The sequence below is a fragment of the Hemicordylus capensis genome, chromosome 2 (assembly GCF_027244095.1).
Source record: "Hemicordylus capensis ecotype Gifberg chromosome 2, rHemCap1.1.pri, whole genome shotgun sequence".
Taxonomy (NCBI): Eukaryota; Metazoa; Chordata; class Lepidosauria; order Squamata; family Cordylidae; genus Hemicordylus; species Hemicordylus capensis.
In genome coordinates, this window is record NC_069658.1 from 98,911,543 (window position 1) to 98,932,562 (window position 21,020).

Here is a 21,020-nt window from a genome sequence, read left to right on the forward strand (position 1 = left end):
TCAGCTGTTTCAAATCAACACTGTAAGGTCTTGCTAAGACAAACTGGTTAGGCCACATTACATATGTACAATTGAGTCCCTTGGGTATAAGTATAATACAGTTAATGTTTTAAAAGATTGCATTTGTCTTGCATTAATTACTACGAAATCCATTTTTATTTATTTTATTCTACTTTTGTTTTTGTTTAAAACAAGCATGCAATGCTTTGTTTGGGAAGAGAGGGATTTAATTTTTATTTTCATTTAATATCTATATGCCACTTCCCACAAACAAGTCTGTGCTCAAAGCAGTTCACAGCATTAGCTACAACAAGCAGTATATGGTGATTGTTCGAGTGCAAAGGAAAATCACGCTTTTATAAAAGGCTCAGAAAACAGACTTTGAGCCGGGTCTCATGATCAGTGAGATCCGGTTTGTAAGAGTGAGCGGGGAGAGTGGGCTAAGCCCGCTCTCCCCGCTCACGATCAGAGCGGGAGCCCTGGGCGGCTGAATCAGCTGTCCACACGATTGCCGGCTCCATGATGGAGCCGGCGGGGGCTGGGGAGCTTGGGGGCCGTGCGGCCCCCAGAAGCCCCAGTATGCCCTGCGTGAGCACGCAGGGCATACTGGGGAGACCACCGGAGCCAGGAGGCGGCTTTTTGCCTCCCCTCTGGGAGTCTACTCGTGAGTAACCACAGCGCGGAGCTGTGCCATGGCTACTCACGATCTTTAAAACCAGGTTTACAGAGTGGTTGCCCATTTCTCGAGATCAGTGACCTCAAAACTGTGGTACATTTGTTGGTAACCTCCAGACTTGACTTTTGTAATGCGCTCTATGTGGGGCTATCTTTGTACGTAGTCCGGAAACTTCAGTTGGTTCAGAACGCGGCAGCCAGGTTGGCCTCTGGGTCATCTCGGAGAGCCCATGTTACTCCTTTACTGATGGAGTTACACTGGCTGCCAATAGGTTTCTGGACAAAATACAAAGTGCTAGTTATAACTTACAAAGCCCTAAACAGCTCAGGCCTCGGGTATTGAAGAGAACATCTTCTTCATTACAAGCCCCACTGCCCAATGAGGTCATCTGGAGAGGTCTGTCTCCAGTTGCCGCTGACCCATTTGGTGGCTACAGAGAGACGGGCCTTCTTGGTCTCTGCCCCAAGATTGTGGAATACGCTCCCTGCTGAGATATGATCCTCCCCATCTCTGGCAACTTTCAAAAAACACCTGAAAACCCATCTTTTCATCCAAGCTTTCTCAGCTTCCTAAATTTTGGGGGTTTTAATATCTGGTCTATTTTAAAATTCAAAACCTGATTTTGGGGTTTTTAATCACTGTAATTGTTTAATTGTTGTTTTAAAATATTTTTAAATTGTTATATTGTTTTTTTAATTTGCTTTAGCTCTTTGCTGTTTTAGTGGTTTGTTTTAATTGTAAACCGCCCTGAGCCATTTTGGAAGGGTGGTATACAAATCAAATAAATAAATGAATATAATAATAATAATAATAATAAGGCGCCCTGTGTGCAGTTCCAAAAGACCTTGAAGAGCACCTCAACACCATAGGGGCCACAGAAATTGCCATCAGCCAATTACAAAAAGCAACTTTACTGGGAACAGCCTATATTCTGCGACGATATCTATAACCATTGACAATAAAATTCTGGCATCCCAGGTCCTTGGGAAGGACTCGATGACTGGATAAAACAAACCAGTCAATAACACCTGTCTGACTGTGTAAACAAGAAATAATAACAATAACAATAACAATAACAATAACAATAATAATAATAATAATAATAATAATAATAATAAGCACCTCAGCACCATAGGGTCCACAGAATTCACCACCAGCCAATTACAAAAAGCAACTTTACTGGGAACAGCCTATATTCTGCGACGATATCTATAACAACAGCAACAACATTGGCAATAAAATTCAGCCACCCCAGGTCCTTGGGAAGGACTCGATGTCTTGATAAAATAAACCAGTCAATAACACCTGTCTGACTGTGTGAATAAATAGCAATAGCTTCTGTGCATGCACCACAGTGCTATAGTTGGTGCTGTGTGGCACCCAGAGCATAAATAGATCACCCCTGGCCCCACACTCCCTTAAAGGCACCTCCCCCCCTCGGATGCTACATCAGAGCTGGTTTACTTTTTTAAAAACCCAAGACGTCCAGGAAGGTGTGAAGCAGAGCCATCAACAGTAGGGTGACGTTGCTGGTTGTGGTGGATGACGGCAAGAGGGGTAGCGAGAGGGACATATTTCCTGAATCTACTCCACTGAGGTAGTTGTGCACAGGCTCTCCTTTTCTGGACGAGCCTGGTCTAGCAGCTCAGCCACCTGTGGCAGAGGAGGGTCCGCCCCTTTCAGGGAAGAAGCTCTTACTGTGGCAGCAAAGAGGATGTGTCATTGGCTGCTTACGCAGCCATATTGGTCTCTACATCCTTCCCAATCCCTATTGACAGTCTGACCCCTCTGTCTCAGAAGCATTATTATTATTATTATTATTTACATTTTATATCCCGCTCTTCCTCCAAGGAGCCCAGAGCAGTGTACTACATACTTAAGTTTCTCCTCACAACAACCCTGTGAAGTCGGTTAGGCGAGAGAGAAATGACTGGCCCAGAGTCACCCAGCTAGTATCATGGCTGAATGGGGATTGGAACTTGGGTCTCCTCGGTCCTAGTCCAGCACTCTAACCACTACACCATGCTGGCTCGTAGGAACTAATTCTGCTTCCTGGACCTTCGCAGCCCCAGACAGAGAATGGCGGTGGCAGCAGGCTCCAGAATGAACCAGCAGCCCCAGTACTACCACCATCAAAATGGTACTGGAATGATAGCAGCATGCTATGGGACCATTTTGAGCTCTGACATGGTGAACCACACCATGCTGCCTGCATTCACTGCAGGACACAGGTCAGCAGGGGTAAGGACCCCAAGCATTTTGGGATGACCAGGATGCTGCAGCACCTGCGATGGCATCACCCAAAGTCCCTGCTCCTGCTGGCAGCCATAGGCATGGTTTGTCCTTGACTAGTGGAAAGGCACCTATTCCATCTCCCAAGCAGTCATAGGGTGCAATCGGTGGGCAAGCAGTCTGGTTGCTCAGAGCCTCATCTCATCACCCAGGCAACTGGGGGAATGAACACTTTGGACGACCAGCCATTCAGGTGGTGGAGAATGCCAACTTCCGCCAGCTGCTCCAATTGCTTGCCCCCAACTACAACATTCCCTCATGCACCACCTTCAGTAGGTGGGTGGTTCCCTCCCTGTACCAGGCATGCAGGGAGGCCATGTTGGGGCTGCTGTGTGCAGCAGCGCTTGACACCAGCATTCACTTCACTGTGGATCTGGGACTGACCCCAGTGGGAGATACAATTCTTTCCAGTCCCTCGTGGCACACTGTGGGTGGGGGTGGTGCAGGAGAGTTGTGACAGTGGCTAGCCCCTCCCATTCAGCAAACCACAGGTGGGCTGTGCTGTATGTGGAGGTGCTGGACACTGAACACATGGCAGATGAGCTGTCAGTGGACATGGATCTCCAGGTTGGGAGATGGCCATCCAGGCAACCAAACCTTTACCGAGGGTTCATGGTCACCATCAATGCTGTCAATGTAACTAAGGCAGCTGAGCAGGGTCAGTTTGTGTCCATCCATTGTGAGGGACACACTCAGAACTAGGTTGTGCAGGATGCACTTCGGCCCTTTGGGGGCTACGGCCAGGTGAGACACAGCTGTTCTTGTGGAGAGGTGCTGTGAAAGCAGTTTTCTTTCACATGAGCAAAAAGGCTGGGCATATGCTCAAGGAGATACAACTTGAGCTAGGCCTACCTGAACATTTGATCCCTCCAGATGTTCTGACCCGGTGGAACTGTACCTTTCTCCTGCTGCCGCCACGGCTGCTCTTGTGAAGAGGTAGCACAAGATAGCACCCCTCAGGATCCCTCCGGATGTTATAACCTGGTGGAACTCTACCTTTCTCCATAGGAACCTATGGGTTGGGGGGGGGAGGTTAATCTAAAAAGAAATCATTTGCCCTTTTCTTTTGTGTGTTGAGTGGTAGGTAGCACCCATCACAGGGGTGTAGCTAGGGCAGAGGGGGCCCATGTTCACCCTATCCCCAGTGGCCCCTCAGAGTGAGGGAAATAATGAAAGAAATAGGGAGAGGTGGAGCTAGGAGGGCCTCTGCAGCTTGGGTGCCTGGGTTCTTTGAACCCATCTGCTCAATTATAGCTATGCCCCTGACCCATCATGCCCTACCACCCATCCTAATTTGGTTTATCTAGGACTAACCTATCGAGAACAATGCAGTAGTGTGAGTTCCCCATTGTTCCCTATGGCTGAATCACTCAAATTACTTGAATCAATTTGAGTTGATTTGTCAAAACAACTGGCAGTGGCCACTGTTTCGACGAATCGATCTGAGTATTTTGCTATTCGCTAATTTTTTTTATCTCTATTAAGGACACCAAAGTGGGATGGGTGGTAGGGCATGATGGGTGCCACCTACCACTCAACCCACAAAAGAAATGGGTAAGCAGGCTCTTTTTAACACATAGTTAACCTTTTCCCCAAACCTCCATAGGATCGCAAGCCAGTGCCAGAAAACCAATCAGCTGGGGGGAAATAGGCCTCCAAAATGGTGCTCAAAACATCAAATCGAAATAGGGTTGTTTGGTTCCATGCTCAAACCAGCCATTTATTTAAAGAGTGTTTTGTTTTGAGCTCAAAAGACTCAAAATGGCGAATTTTGAGTTGAAATGTTTCAATTTTTGAAACTTTTTGCACATCCATATTCTTGTCATGCTATGCTAATATGCTATGGCTATTTGTATGCTATTTCAGAATTGGAAAGGCTCTCTATATTCTGTTTAGTATATATGGCCAACCTTTGGAGGGGTATAGTGTTCTCTGTTCAGTGGTCTTGTAAGGAAACTGTATTTTGCTGAACAAACCTTCCCCTCTATGGTGAATAATATTTATAATAAAGGTGATTGCTGCCTTATGAGCGTTGACTGTTTTACCAAGTTTTTGTGAGCTGCCCTGAGCAATATGGCACTAAAGGGACACAATATAAATATTTTAAATACATATGAATTTTATAGGTGTTATCCAAAATATCCTAAGAATTTTTTTCTTTTTTCAGCATTTGCATATAATGGTGATGGATCTAAACTTCATTTGGCAAACGTTTAAATTATAAATCCAGATGGGCTCATAATGATTCATATCCCAGACTACATATCCCAGAACTCATTGCATCTGGCATGCAGTCATAGCAATGTGCCAGGTTTCAGACAGGAGAAGGGGGTGAAAGAACTCCTTCACTTTCCCTGCTGTGGCCAACAGAGCAGCAACATAGGTAAGGAGACGTAAAAACAACTGAGGGGAGGCAAGCAGGTAGGCAAACAGGTTGGTAGGTAGTGGGGCGAGAAACAATTTTGCACTCACGGGGGTTGAGGGAAGATTGGACCCTGACATGCTCCCAATTACATAGTCATTTGTAGAGAATAAGACCCAGGATTGTGGTTTAGGTAGTTATGGTACAAAACGATTGCTCTTAGTCTTTGGGCCTCCCAGAATCTGGTTTACTCAATGTGTAATTTGGAATTACATATTACTAGGCATGTGCATTTGTTTTTGTAACAGATGAACAACTGAGCTCTGTTAGGGATGTGCAGAACTAGTTCGACTCAAACCCAGTTCAATTTGAACCAGGCTGGTTCAATTTGAATTCAAATCAGACAACCCCCACCCCCAAAGGGGTGCCAGTCTGAGTTCGAACCAAATTTTCTCCAGTTTGAATGGAAACAGTTTGGAACCGATTCAGTGATTCAAGGGGTATGCTTGCAAAGGGGAATTGATGAGGATTTTCCTTTACAAGCAAAGGGGAGAACCCTGTCTTTAAAATAGTTCTAATGGTGGCTGAGGTGGCAGCAAGAGGTCATCTTACTACAGCTGGTGGTGGCAGCTCCAGACTGGGTGTTTAAATCCTCTAGAGTAGGGGTGCTCAACGTTGGGTCTCCAGATGTTATTGGACTTCAACTCCCATATTCCCCAGCTCCAGTGGCCTTTGGTTGGGGATTATGAAAGTTGAAGTCCAGTAAGATTTGGGGACCCAAGGTTGAGAATCCCTGCTCTAGAGAATCTAATACAGCAATGTTGCTCCCCAGAAAGCAGTGGCATTGTTTCTGTGCGGGATTTGATCATGCTGCTCCCTGGAAAATGCTACTGGCAGGCTCATAGCAACTGAACTAAACATTTACGGAAGGGGCCAAAAAAGCAGGGTGGGAAGTTTTATCACTTTAAGTTTATCTCCATTACATTACAGTATAGCATTTTAAAAATTATTTGTTTGTAAAAACGTTGGGGGCAAACAAAAAATTAGGGGAGGGGGAGAGCTGCTCTAGCCCACCCTGACTATGGGTCTGGCTACTAGGGGCAAAAGCCAACCTCCTGCAGGGAACCCTTTGGTATCATTTCCCCCAAGTGAACAGCAATGGATAAGAGAAACAAATAGGAATAACTAGGGATGTGCACGAACTGGTCCGGAGGCCATGCTGGAGGCCTCCGGACCGGTTCGGAGCCGGACTGGTCTGGCGGTCCGGCACTGAGGGGGGGTCTAACTTTAAGGGCGGGGGGTAGAACTTATCCCTCCCGCCGCTCTTCCCCCTCTGGCGCTGTAGTTTGAAACGAAGTTTTTGGGGCAGCAGCGTTCCTCGCTGCCGCCCCTGCCCCCGTCGTTGCCTGGAACTCTCTGTAATACCAACACACATGTGCACGTGGTGGCGTGCGCGCCTGTCGCCGCCATGATGCCACGTACACATGCGTGTTGGTATTACGGAGAGTTCCAGGCAACGACGGGGGCAGGAGCGGCAGCGAGGAACGCTGCCGCCCCAAAAACTTCATTTCAAACTACAGCGCCAGAGGGGGAAGAGTGGCGGGAGGGGTAAGTTCTACCCCCCTGCCCTTAAAGGTAGACCCCCCCTCGGTGCCGGTCCAGACCGGTCCGGACCATGCACATCCCTAGGAATAACAACAATGAATGGAATAATAACAAAGCAAATGTGACTTGAAGGAATAAATAACTAAATGAATGAATGAAGTTTTTAAAAAAGGTTCTAACTGAATGAGAAAAGTCTTGCACACTAAGTAAATTACATTCTGGACAGTCTAAACATACATTGTTTCATGATATCAATAGGACAATGTCACCTATGCGGGTGTTACGAACAGCCCAGTCCTCTATCTCCTTTCTTTTCTTAAACTTTCTCTTGCTTATGCCAAATTCAATGCACAAGCCTACTGTTACAGCTACTGTGATGGATAAGATAATGCCAACCTACGATACTGTGAAATGGGCTCTGCTGAAAGATTCAGAGTGACCTTGCTGATGGTTGCCTATGTTATAGAAAGTAGTGATGTGCAGAGCGTTTTGACTCGGAACTATCTTTTTCGAGCTCGAAACAGAACAAATGGCAGAACAAACCCATTTTGACTGAAACATTTTGATGTTTCTAACACCATTTCGGAGGCCTTGCTGATTGGTTTTCTGGCACTGGCTTCTGATTGGCTTGCAATCTCCTTGCTTCTTGGTTGGCTTGTTATCATAGAAATCAAGTGTTGTCATGGGCAACTGTGCCTCCATTGGCTAGGAGGAGGGAGGGGAAACACAAGGAGGGAATTTCAAAATGTATTCAAAGGGACTAGGAGGCAGACAGAGCCCTTATACTGTGCTTCTCTTGAAACCGAGGATATATAATTAGAAAAGGAAGGAAGGTTTGATTTTGTGGTTTCCTTTTCTCAGCACTGAGTATAATACACTGTGCTACTGCTGCTATAACTCTCTGGTTTTTCTGGATCTCTGACTGACAAAGGAAGAACTTGAGTGCCTCCTTGAGTTGTTGGTTTAGTTTGTGCGATAGTGTTGTGGTGAGAAATGGACAGTGGCAGCTCTCTCTGTGTGCATAATATTTCTTGGTGATTGCTGTGATGAGTTCCATGTCTGGCTTGAGACTAACTTGTGCTTCACTCACTGCTCTGGTCTGCTCTGCAATCTGAATTCCAAGGTGTTGTACTCAGTCAAAATATGACTGAAGTTGCTCTAGTTGAGTTTATGCTTGCTGCCAAGTAAGGTTGCTGCTATGGCAGCTGATGCAATGCTAGGATGTAATGTAAGGAGTCATAATTGTGTGTGAAAGAGCAACTTGTGCCAGTGATGTTACTGTTGTGCATGCACGGTGTCTGGCAGTGGCGAACCTCTCACAACAGGGCAGCCCCACCCTTAGATTTTGAGCCAGGGCAGATCAGCCCTGCTGGGGTGCAGCACCTCTGATCTCCTGAGTAGGGTGTGGAACTCCTGAGAGTTTTTGCATTGGTGAAGTCCCCCAGGTCTTGATGTTGGGCAGACCACTCCGTCTGGGTGAAACACCCTAACACCTCCTGAATGGGGATTATAGTCCAGTTAGTAGAATTGGTTAAGTCCCCCGGATCCCATCCAGACTGGGTAGACCACCCCTGCTGGGTGCAGCACCCCAGTGCTATGGGAATGAGGACTAAAGTCCAGTATTCGGTAACAGAAGCTCCCCCCCTCAGGGAAAACAGCAGCTGGGAGAGCTATCCAGATTCAGACCATGGTGGAGGGAAAGAGCTGAAGACTATCTTGACCCCTGCCATGGAGTCATATCAGGGTTTCCTGCAGCTGATTTTTAACAACCACCCCTTCCTAAATGAGTATGCAAAGGCCAAATTATGTGTTTAATGTAACATGAAGATGGACTCTCTCTCCTTGGTGCACATAATTAACAGACGGACCAGAATGTGAACAGGCATGGCTATCTGAATGCAAATACCATTGAAGCAATGCATGTGGACAACATGCCCCTCTAAACATGCATTCTGATCCACCATCTACACCAACTGGTCATACATATCTGTATGCTATTGGAACAGGACTAGGGTGGAAGTCTTGCTGCTTCACAACTGGAGCACAGTGAAAGTGCTAGCATAGGATGTGTCACATTGGTTTGGCAATGAGGATACAGTTGCTCTCCCTTCTTTCTCTCCCCCAATAGGTTTGAGAGCTGTGAGAAGGCTTTGTCTGCCCTCAGTGACATCAAATAACCAGCTTTGATTTGGTTGTATAATCCCATGACAGCATCACATCCATTATATGGTCCCTAATTGGCTGGGGTCATGAAGTGAAAAAAACATTTCACATTTAAAAAAATGGTACCAAAACAATAGAAGATTGGGAAAATATCAGCTGCAATTACACTATAATAGCTGCAAACTGTCATGAAAATTTGTATGGATGAATGAAAAGTAGGGTTTTTTCATGGGCCTTTTTGTCCCCATACCTAACAAAATTGCAACTTTTGCATCAAAACAGAACCTTGGAATTCAGAACTGCACTAGTTATATCACTGTCTCTGATTAAACTCATGCACAGAAGGTTCAAATGCACAAGTTAGGAAATTTATACATCTACAAATGATCCTGCCTTTTGTGTGTGGGGGTGTGTGTGTGGGTGTCATTTAATGTTTTTTTTAGTGAGAGTCATAGCCAGCCCAAGTGTTGAGTTCATTTACACTCATATGCTCCTGTTGATGGATGTTTGTTGGGAACAGCTTTTGAGCTCTTTCAAGAATTTGTATCTCATTGTGGAGTTCAAGCCAACTTAAAAATTTATGGTTCTGCATTACTTAAATTTTGATGAAGCATTGTACATATCAACTTACAGCTATGCTTCTCTGGCATACTATAAGGGAAAGAATCTTAAAGCTGCAAAGGTATTGGAACTTAATAATAAAACTTTTTAAGAAGCATCTGATGTGTTGAAGGAGAACAACACTGGTTCTGTGATAACAGCTCTTTAGTGTTTTGCCTGCACCTTCCAAAACAACACTGGATAAAATATATAACCATATCATATATCGGTCTTCTGCAAGATCATAAATGAACTCAGGATGAACAAAGTCAGAAAACCACTGACTTCATTCAGATGGCCACCATGTGGCTTCTGCCTCAAAATGATGGGAGATCACACTGCAAGCAGAGTTGATTATTTGTAGATTCAGGCTAGGCTATAAGTGCTACCAAATGGTGGGGAGGGCTGGAAAGAGGACAAGGATGCATGATACTATTCCGCTTTATGTGTGGCCAGAAAATTGTCTTGCCCCCACACCAGGAAAGACACAAGGGAAGAACGTCAAAGCTACTACTTTGTTAAATTAAAATCAGAAACAGCAGTAGGTCTGAAATCTCTGCCCCTTCAGCACTGCTTTTTTAAAGCATCAACTCCCTCCCCCAGTGCAGAGAGCCAGGATGCAATCTCCTTCCCCTCCCTTTTTTGTCATATGACCTGGCTCAGAGCAGCAGATCATCACAAGTCTGATCCCTGTTCCTCATAACTACTCTCTAAAGCAGGCTTCCCCAAACTGCGGCCCTCCAGATGTTGCTGAACTACAATTCCTATCATCCCAGCCACAATAAGTTGTAGCGGGGGTGATGGGAATTGTAGTTCGGCAACATCTGGAGGGCCGCAGTTTGGGGAAGCCTGCTCTAAAGGGTCATGGCATTGCCCAGGAGTCTCGCCCTCCCCATCCACTCAGCTTTTCAGGTTAGAAATGCCCCTGGTGTCAGGGAGAAGGTCCCATACCTTAAAGCCTCAAAGGATTGACTGAATGCACTCTCCCTTTCCCAAAGTGCATTAAGGTCTTCACCAGTCAATTCTTCTTCTGGCTTTCCATACACACAATGTACCTGCCCATTATGACCTGTGTAAAGACTCGGCCTAAAGACAACAAAACAGCTTATCAGACAGGGTTAGAAAAATATTTCTATTTGACTCCCAATAGTATGACAACTATAGCCCATTCTGTTCTCCCGGGTGGATTGGATGGATGCTGCTCAAATGCTGAATGAGGTGCTAGGTGGGAAGGAGCTCCTTTTGACTATATCAGCTCCACCACACAGTGCCTTCTGTCTGAGAACCTACTTGTTCTTCCTAAAATGGGTGGGGCAAAACTCTTCCCCTGATACAAGAATGGGTGGGTGACAATATTCCCTCATGGAGCTTCTAGCTATTAGAGGTGTGCACAAATCATTTATTGTGATTCTATTTGACCTCAAATCAAATATTTATATTTAGATTTCTATACTGCCCTTCCAAGAATGGCTCAGAGCAGTTTACACAGAGAAAAATAAATAAGGTGAATCCCTGTCCCCAAAGGGCTCATAATCTAAAAAGAAACATAAGATAGACACCAGCAACAGTCACTGGAAGTACTGTGCTGGGGTGGAGAGGGCCAGTTACTCTCCCCCTGCTAAATAAAGAGAATCACCACATTAAAAGGTGCCTCTTTGCCAAGTTAGCAGGGACCATGCTAACTTTGCAAAAACCAAAAACCACCTAATAGCAAAACAAACAAGCAAACTGGCCATAGCCAGTGGTTTGACAAATCAAATAGTCAATTCAAGAAAAAATTCATGAATCACCCATAGAGAACAATGGAGAACTTGAATCTAAGCATTGTTTCTCATGGGTAGGTCTTAGGGACACCAAAGTGGGTTGGATGATAAGGGATAATGGGTGCAACATACCACCCAACCGAAAAAAGCGGGTAAGCCACTGATTTTTTGATTTTTTTAAAAACACACACCATAGGATCCTGTGGTGGTTTAGGTTTTTTTTTTTTTTTTAAGAAAGCTTTTTAATCGCCCACTTGCCCTTACACACATTTTGCAATCCTGCCTTGCAAAACAATACTACAGAACAGAAACACATCACAGTCCCTCCCAACATAGAATGGAACATTACATCTTGCCAAACACACAGTCCAAAGTAAGGATCTGCACAAAACTGGTTTGCCCAGTTCAGTACGAGTCTGGACTGGACTTGAACTGGACCAGGCATGTTCAGTTTTTTGTTTCTTAACTAGAACCCTAGGCTTGGGTTCGAACTGGTTCAGGGTTCTAAATGTAAAGATAGATAGATGGATAGATAGATAGATAGATAGATAGATAGATAGCCACCTAATGGCCTAGGGAGCAAGAGGTATTTATTTGCTTACTGGAGGGTCTGGCGGCCTCCGGGGGGTGATGCCATGGCCACAGGATGTGTGTGTGTTTCTAGAGGTTCCTCCTCCCCCTGCCAGTTTGATCTGTTTTCATGGCTGTCATGACCCGGCTTTTCGTCATTACCCAGCCATGCAAATGGCCAGAACGCATGTGTGGTGGCTTCCAAAATACTCACCTCAACCATGGAGAGGGCCCAAAAATGGTCCAAGCCAACCCACAGAAGACCAGGGGCAGCAGGGCGAGGGGAAACCTCCAGAGACCCCCCTCCCACAGTCTCACCCACAGAGGCTGCTGGACCTGACGGTAAGCATTTTTTAAAAAATTATAACCCCAAAGTGGCCCCAAGCTGGCCTGGGTGATGTTTGGCTCAAGGTCAAGCTGAACTGGGCCTGGTCTGGCTCGAGGGCAAGCCCTCGAGCCTGCCTGGTTAGATGGTGAACTGGCTCAACCTTGAACTGGTTCGTTCATCCCTAGTTCAAAGGTGGCAAAAATAGAATCACTGACCCAGAATCCACTGCCATACACAGTGACAGTGCTGCAGTAGCATAATTGGCACAAGTTGCTCTCTCTCACAAAATTATGACTCTCTCAGACACAATCATGACTCGTTACAACAGCTGCCACATCAGCACCCTTAGTAGTCAGCAAGTACCATCATCATCATCATCATCATCATCATCATCATCATCATCATCATCATCATTTAGTACAGTCATAGACCAGCATAAAAATACATGTTAGAGAATACGAGTAAATAAAAGTGGAAATGGAAGGTAGTTACATATGTGATGGTGCATATTAACATTAAAAGAACTAGTAGTACTTAGAATGTATGAGGGTGTTAAAAATGTGAATGCTAAAAGAGCTAGAAGTACTAAAATACTAAAAATGTAAATTCATATAATAATAATATTATTATTACTATGTTTAAAAATCATAAAAATGTATAAAAGACATTAAAAGGGGACATAAAATAGTAGAGTTAAAAATAATTATAATAAAGCTAAAAAAGTCAGAGTAAAAATTATATTGAATGTTAAAAGAGCAATAAAAGGAGCAAAAGGGGAGGCATGAGCAATTACATAATCATATCAGGGCTAAAAAGGCTCAGAGCCCATCATCCGCCGGCGGATGCCAATCGCAGCCGCACAGTATCTGGCAACGCTATAGGTTATGGTAGGCTTAAGGTCAGAGAGTAGCAGGGAACTGTAGAACTCTCGGATGTCCCAGGAACTTGCTTAACAGTGGAAGAATGAGAGAGGCATGAATGTCTCTATAGAATGAGCAGTATAGGAGGACATGCTATACAGTTTCAATCTGCCCTGAGCCACAGGGGCATAGACAGTCTGCAGATGGGGCCAGCAAGCATAGCCATAAGCTCAACAACAATGTTTTCAGCCACATTTTGATGGAGTGAGCACACCTTGCAATGAAGATTGAAGAACAGACCAGAGCAATCAGTGAAGCACAAGTTACACTCAAAGCTAATCTCTTTCCATGAGAAGTCTTCTTTCTTCTCTTTTTCTCCAGTGTAAGTGTACACCCCTACCATGTCTGGAGAGTACACCATGGCCTCAGATTGGTGCTGGGCCCCAGCTGAGAGGATGACACATGTCAGGGCACCAGTCCATATCTCATCATCGGCCATGGCGGTGGCATGCCTGTATGTCTGCATGTCTCAGCAGCACTAATGGGCAGAATGTGACACGTCTGAGTTGGGGGTTGGCCAGGGTGCGGCAAGCTGCCAGTAATGTTGTAGTGGGTGTTGTGACCATGAGTCACTCACTCTCCATGGTCAGCTTGGGATAGCCCAGCAGGAGGAGGTTGGCCTTCAGGAAGAACATCTTAGCATCCAAGTTTTAGTGATGGGGTGTCACTACCCCCCGGCCTCGGAGAACACCTTTTTACTCTAGATGCTGGTTGGCAGACACAAGAGGAACCTTCCGGCAACTGTTGTCAAGTTCTCCCAGAGTGGGCGATGTGTTGCCAAAAATTGGATCACTTCCATTTCCTGGCTTGCCTCTGGCGACTGCAGGTACTGCAGCACACACTGCTCAGCACTGATGCAGGGCTTGGTCGGCTCCTCCCTTCCCCCTGACAAGACACCAAGGAACCCTTCCATAAGCGACTGGGTGAATCACAGAGGCAGAACTGCCAGCTCACTTGGCCCTGCCAGCCTGGATGGACTGAAGTTGCTGGACCGAAAAGTGGCTTTGATAGTACTGTTGCTAGGGGTGGACTGTGCCCTAGCAGTACGTGCTCCAGTACCCTCTTAGTGGTAGCACCTCAGCTTGCCTAATCTCTGCAACCACAACCAAGAGGTCCCTCCACCTGGACAGTTGGTTAGGGGTGAAGACATTGCCTTTCATCCTTGGGTCACATAGGCAGAACAAAACATTCTCTGCTGATATACCCAAAGGTGTCCTGAGCTGATCCACCACTCTAGTCCTCAGCTGACATACCAAGGCGATTTCTTCTTCAGTGGTCAGTGTCATCCGGAGCTCACCCATCATCTTCTCAAAGAGAAGAGTGGCTCAGTGTTGCTGTCTCACCACACAAACTGTTTGTGGCAACAAAGAATGACTTGAGTGCCAAAACAACCTTGGGGAAAAAGAACCCAGTCCTGGCTGGACATATCACACACTTCCAAGCCACACCTCCTTGCCAGGACGTGGGTAGCTGGTTCTTCCCACTGCCTGAGTATACACCTACACTTTTTGCTCTGGCAAAAGCAGGATGTTGCCCAGTGCCTGCACCAGAAAGGCTGGGTGCATCTGGCATGACCAGTTCCAGAGTGTGCTCCACACAAAGGATGAACACAAACTGACCCTGCTGCCTCAGTGATGTTGGTGGCATTATCGGTGACCATGAACCCTTTGCGAAGCTTTGACTGCCCAGACTGCCATTCCTCCATCTAGTGATTTATGGCTGGCAACAGCTCATCTACTGTGTGGACACACCACCAGGAGCAGCTGTCGCCTCACTCTCCTGCCCCCACCAGTGAGCCGCGAGGGACAGGAAAGCAGCGTGCCTCCCACTGGGACTCCCACATATCTGCAATGAAGTATATGTTGGTGTGCAGCATGCGCTGAGTGCAGCAGCCATGACATGGCCTCCCTGCATGCCCGGTATATGCATGCCTGCTGAGGTTGATGCATGAAGGGAAGTTGCAGTTGGGGACAAGCAGCTGGCAGAAGCTGGCATTCTCCACCAACTGGAATGGATGGTTGTCCAAAGTGATCATCTCCCCAATGGCCCAGATGATGAGCTGAGGCTTTGGGCGACCAGACTGCTTGCCCACAGACCCACTAGGCAGGCAACTTCCCCTACCTGGGAGCAGGAGCAGGTGCCTTGCCACTAACCGAGGATACACCAGGATTATTGCTTCCAGCAGGAGCTGGGATATAAGAACATAAGAACAGCCCTGCTGGTTCAGGCCCAAGACCCACCTAGTCCAGCGTCCTGTTTCACACAGTGGCCCACCAGATGCCACTGGGAGCCCACAGGCAGGAATTGAGGGCATGCCCTCTCTCCTGCTGTTACTCCCCTGCAACTGGTACTCAGAGGCATTCTGCTTTTGAGGCTGGAAGTGGCCTATAGCCCTCCGACTAGTAGCTGTAGACATTTCCTCCATGAAGTTATCCAAACTCCTCTTAAAGCCATTCAGGTTGTTGGCTGTCACCACATCTTGTGACAGAGAATTCCACAAGTTGATAATGTGTTGTGTGAAAAATTACTTCCATTTGTCGGTTCTAAATTTCCTGGCAGTCAATTTCATGGGATGACCCCTGGTTCTAGTGTTATGTGAGAGGGAGAAGAATTTCTCTCTATCCACTTCCTCCACACCATGCATGATTTTATAGATCTCTATCATGTCTCTCCGCAGTCGTCTTTTTTCTAAACTAAAAAACCCCAGGTGTTGTAGCCTTGCCTCATAAGAAAGGTGCTCTAAGCCCCTGATCATCTTGGTTGCCCTCTTCTGCACCTTTTCCAGTTCTACAATGTCCTTTTTCAGATGTGGTGACCAGAACTGTATGCAGTACTCCAGGTGTGGCTGCACCATCGTTTTGTATAAAGGCATTATAATATTAGCAGTTTTATTTTCAGTCCCATTCCTAATGATCCCTAGCATGGATTTGGCCCTTTTCATAGTTGCCGTACATTGAGTTAACACTTTCAATGAGCTGTCCACCACAACCCCAAGAACCCTCTCCTGGTCGGTCACCGACAGCTCAGATCCCATCAACTTGTGCCCTGTCAACCTCTGTGTGCCCTGTCAGCCTCTCCACCTAGTAGACATGTGAACCCTTGCTCATGGTGAAAAATAGCAACCCTGCTGCCCTGGGGCTGCTGGAAACCTGGCCTTCTCTCTCCCATGAATCTCTGCACTTGGAGATCTACATAAAGTGCTACACCGGACTGAGCCTGGGAGTTTTGAATGGGGTTTAAGGTCTGTCCCAGAACCCGGAATCTCCCCCATCCATGCACGTGGGCAGGCTCTGACACATGAGGCACCAACATCTCCTATGGGTGCACACAAGGATTTATGGAGGAGTTTGCAGTGCTCAAGTTCAATCTTTTGCACTGAGTTGGCTGCCCCCCAAAAGTGCCCCCCATGAAGAGATTAGCTCAAACTGTGAGCATCCAGTGCTGAGGGAGACCTGGGACAGACACCCCTTGGCCCTCCTCAGTAAACAACCTCTCTCATGGGAGGGATAGACAGCATGAGCAGGTGACCCCATCACTGGGAGGGTAACAAATTGGTTTTTTTTGGGTGTATGTGCTCCTGGCTGGGTTTAAAAGGCAGCCCCAAGCAGAGCCCCAAGCCAAATTCTATTTTTTCACTGAATGGTTGGAGAAGGGGGGGCAGCCCCTTCCCCTTTGGGGGTTTGGGGTCCCTAGGCTTACTCATGAGCAAGGCCAGTTACTAGAGTCAGTAGTGCTCCAGTCTTAGGAGAGTGCACAACTGCTGTGAAGACACATTTGTGTCTGCTCACAAATAGATGGACTACTTGCTCATGAAAGTGCCAGGCTGTGGGGACACCCCTTTACAACTCATGAGAAGAACCATCAGAGGGGAGAGGAAAGAAATGCCAAGCAAATTCAGTCATGACACCTGATAGCAAAACATTCCCTTTTCCCATGGAGCGCTCCCTCACAGACAGGCCATTGGGGCTTTATATTGAGTCAGGTTGCTGTGTGGAGGAAAGCCATGGGGAGGGGTACCCCTGTGCCAGGCTATGGCACAATGCTTTCCTTGTCTTGATGACTGCCACTAAGTTATTGTCAAGGCATATTCCCAGCCCCTCTGCCCATGTGGCCTGAAGCAGCAACCTCGCTGTAAAATGGGGGCTCCCCTCTCTCGTGATTCCTTGTGCCAGCAGATCTGCATACAGTGCAATGCTGGACCAGGTCCTTGAATTTTGTATGGGTTCAAAGGTCTGTCCGAGTGTCTCCCCACTCCATGCACATGGCCAGGCTATGGCACATGGAATATCTAGATCTCCTTTGGGTGCATGCAAGTCTTCACAGGGAATGGGTGTCTGGAGGTTGTGGTGATTCTGTTCTATCGTTTACCATGTTGGGGTACCTACAGGAGCAGTGTCCACTTGAGTGGGTGGGGTGGCTAAACTCATCAGCTTGCAGTCTGTGGGTAGACCAGCACCCTCACAGCTGTACTAGTCTCCCCACAAGACTGGGCCTCTCATGAGAGGACAAGCCCGCCGGCAGCAAGCTTGTTCAGGGTCTAGATGGACTGCTTTGGTGGGGTGACCCCTCCAAACATTATCATAGGTTATGGTGGAACAGAACTCACAGCATCTGTTCACCTTCTTCATCTACATCTCCCCTCCTAGGAAGTCTCAATGTTCCCCTCCCCTCCCTTCCCAGAGTAATAGGGAAATATTCCCCTCGGACTTCCGACCCCACCCCAAATTCATGCTTTGTGGGACTATCAGGGTGCAGGGCTCTTTGGGCCTCTCGTGCCATTGCGGCCAGAAGTTGCACTGCCATGGGATGGCATGGCAGGGCATTTAAAGGGATTTGAATGCCCTTTTCTTGTCCAGGGCAGGTGGTGCCTTCTGAAAATGCATGCTCATGCTCAGCATGCCCCTTTGAGATCATTGACAATCACGGCCACTCTGCTGACATGCTGATGTTTTGCCCACAGTCTGGCCATTGAGCTTGCTGGGATCAGCTTTGGCAGCTGAGCAGCAGGGAGGGGCTACTCTTTCATAGAACTGGAGTTTGGTGGGCCACGGTTTGATGAATGTCTGTTGCATAATTTACAGTTCCAAATTGAAACTGCGGGATTGACAACCCCCGGTTTTGTGTTATGTATGAACTGATCCTCTCTATCTCTGATTCTCTTCTCCTCTCCTGCAACAGAAGCCTCTAAGCAACCTCTGCCTCCAAGCAAACCCTTAAATCCATTTTTAAAAGCCCTCCTTTGGCCTCCCCCCATTCCCTCCTCCCAGCTAATGGTGGCACAGTTGCCCATGCCAACACTAGATTTGAAAGACAACAAGCCAGCCAAGAAGCAAGGAGATTTCAAGCCAGTCAGAAGCCAGTGCCAGAAAATCAATCAGCAATTGAAAAACATAGAGACAAAATGGTGCCCATGACGTGAATTGCATGTATTGATTTGCGATGACTTGGGGGTGATTTGATTCACAGTCGAATCAGCCCCTTCATTTAAGGGGTGATTCACTATGAATCAATTCACAGGTGAATTGAATTGCACATTTTTATTTATTGTTAGTTATAGACCGCCTTTAATCAAAACAACCCCAAGGTGGTTACTATCTGGCCTACCAGCTATGTGGAATGTTACAGGAGCATTCATATGTTATGTGGTCACCTCTTGCAACTGATTTGTGCAGTTATGCAATCCAAGTGATTTCAGTGAGACAATTCAGATTTCCCACAAAAGCCAGAATTGCCACACACTCGGAGAATGTTCTTAACTTCAGAAAGTCACTAACAAGTAAGTGATGTGATGGTGCTGATCTTCTGTTCTCATGCTTTAGAACACACTAAGCGATTACCATAATTGCTCTGGTATGTCTTATTGTTTAATGGCCTCATCCTATCTCTGAAATAGCTTGGTGATGGTTTTTGCCTGAGAGCCATGAACATGTAATTTCTTTTGTCTTCTTGGCTTTGCTTCTGTGAATAGGGGCTGCTTGACTGAGCTGTAGTAAATAGCTGCCCTGTTAGCAGGCTTTCAATAAGGGATTGCTTTCTTTGGAATTCCATCAACCTTGTTCCTCATTTGTGTAGTAACAAGGCAGGCATGTCCTGACCCATCAATCAAGCACTGAAAGGGCCATTCATAACAATGCCTATTGGACACACAGAGGCCAGTCCACAAGAACACTTGCTATTGTAGCAGGCTTTGGGACCTATCCAGCTCATTTTGCAGCCAATGGCAACACTTCCATTGATTTTTAGTGAGATCAGGAAGCAAAATACTTAAGGCAAGAGCTAGTGGTCCAGCCAAATAAGTTGTTAACATCAAAATGAAATCTGGCACTGATGTTTAAACACTTGGGTGCAAATGTTCTATCTTTCTTTCAGAAAGAAAAAGACTATACTGTACAGTTATACAGTTATCCCTACAGTTAGGAGGGATATGTTGGCATGTGTTTAAAGAAAAGTAATAGTAATGGAAATATATCCAAGGGGACAAATGATTAAGAAAAGGGAATGGGTATTTCCCAGTAATTATTTAAACATTTTCATTGATACTTATTCAAGAATGGATTTGAGATTTTTTTAAATTTTTAACTAAAGGAACATCTTATTAGTCAATATCAACTCCTTGCATTATATCAGGCCTGCTCCACTTCAGCCCTCCTACAAATGTTGGCCAACAACTCCTGTGATCCCTGGCTATTGGCCACTGTGGCTAGGGGTTATGGGAGTTGTAGTCTAAAAACAGCTAGAGGGCCAAAGTTGAGCCGGCCTGCATTAGATTTTGTTTGTAGAAGCTGAAATTATATGATAAATTGTTCTGAATTTTGAAATGGGGTAGGGGGTTGGGTTGTTCAGAAACAAACTACTACAGCTTGGAAATGAAACTCCAGTTTCTCACAGAGACAAATTTAACTCTAAAGTTCATCTAGGCTCATAATGAGCCCATCTATGCACAATTGTCTCCATTCTTCTCTACCGTTTTCCTCCATCCTTCACCCCTTCCCAAACATACCTTTTTTTGGAAGTGAAGGAGGGAAACTAATGATAGGGCAAATTTGGGACAGTGAGGGCTCATCTTTCTGTACCCTTTCTGGCAGCAGAAAGGCATTACATCAACGGAGGCTTCAGATATAAGGCCTGGGCACCACCAATGTGAACATGCATGACAGAATCCAGGCAGTACTGGAAAATATGGAAAATGTGATTCCCAATGCTTCCTCATCCCATAGTCACTACTGTAGATGCCTATGACAGTATCTGGGCAATCCTGAGGTCTAGGGATGCTGCAGCCCTCCTCATCCATCACACCTCATCCATCACATATTCATTTGAGAAAGAGGCTGATGGCATGGATGGATGGTAGAGAGATGACCGAGCCTGATGTGGGCTGTGAGCTTAAATGAATTAATCTGAGCCATGTTCAAATTGTCTTAATCGAAAGATGGGTGCTCTTCCATATCAAAACAATCTTATATTTAGAAAAACAGATGTCAGGAGGCAGGCTAGGATAGAACTCTTCTCCCTGACATCCAGTTGTCTACGCATAAGATTTGTTTTGGGGTTTGTTTGTTCTTGGTTTTTTGTTTGGTATGGAGAAGCATTCAGTCATGTGAATCCCAGTTGCAGTCTGAGATGGAACTCTCAGGAAATAGGTTTTTGCTGTTGGTGAAATATAGTCCACAGACATAGGACTCCTCAGGGTCTGGTCAAGAAGTACCTTCACTTGCTAGTAACTTCCTACTGTAAGACAGAC

The 21,020-nt window shown here is 46.1% G+C and overlaps 1 long non-coding RNA gene across 3 annotated transcripts in view; it reads left to right on the top strand.

Moving 5' to 3' along the window:
* Positions 1-21,020, top strand: part of LOC128346806 (uncharacterized) — a 125,195-nt gene that overhangs the window by 43,618 nt on the left and 60,557 nt on the right. Inside the window, exon 1 of one of the 3 annotated variants that reach the window (XR_008317214.1) lies at positions 5,224-5,351. The exons of the other annotated variants lie outside the window; for them this stretch is intronic. This is a non-coding gene — a long non-coding RNA (uncharacterized LOC128346806). Of the gene's footprint in view, positions 1-5,223; positions 5,352-21,020 lie in introns of those variants that run through there. 3 annotated transcript variants of the gene reach the window in all.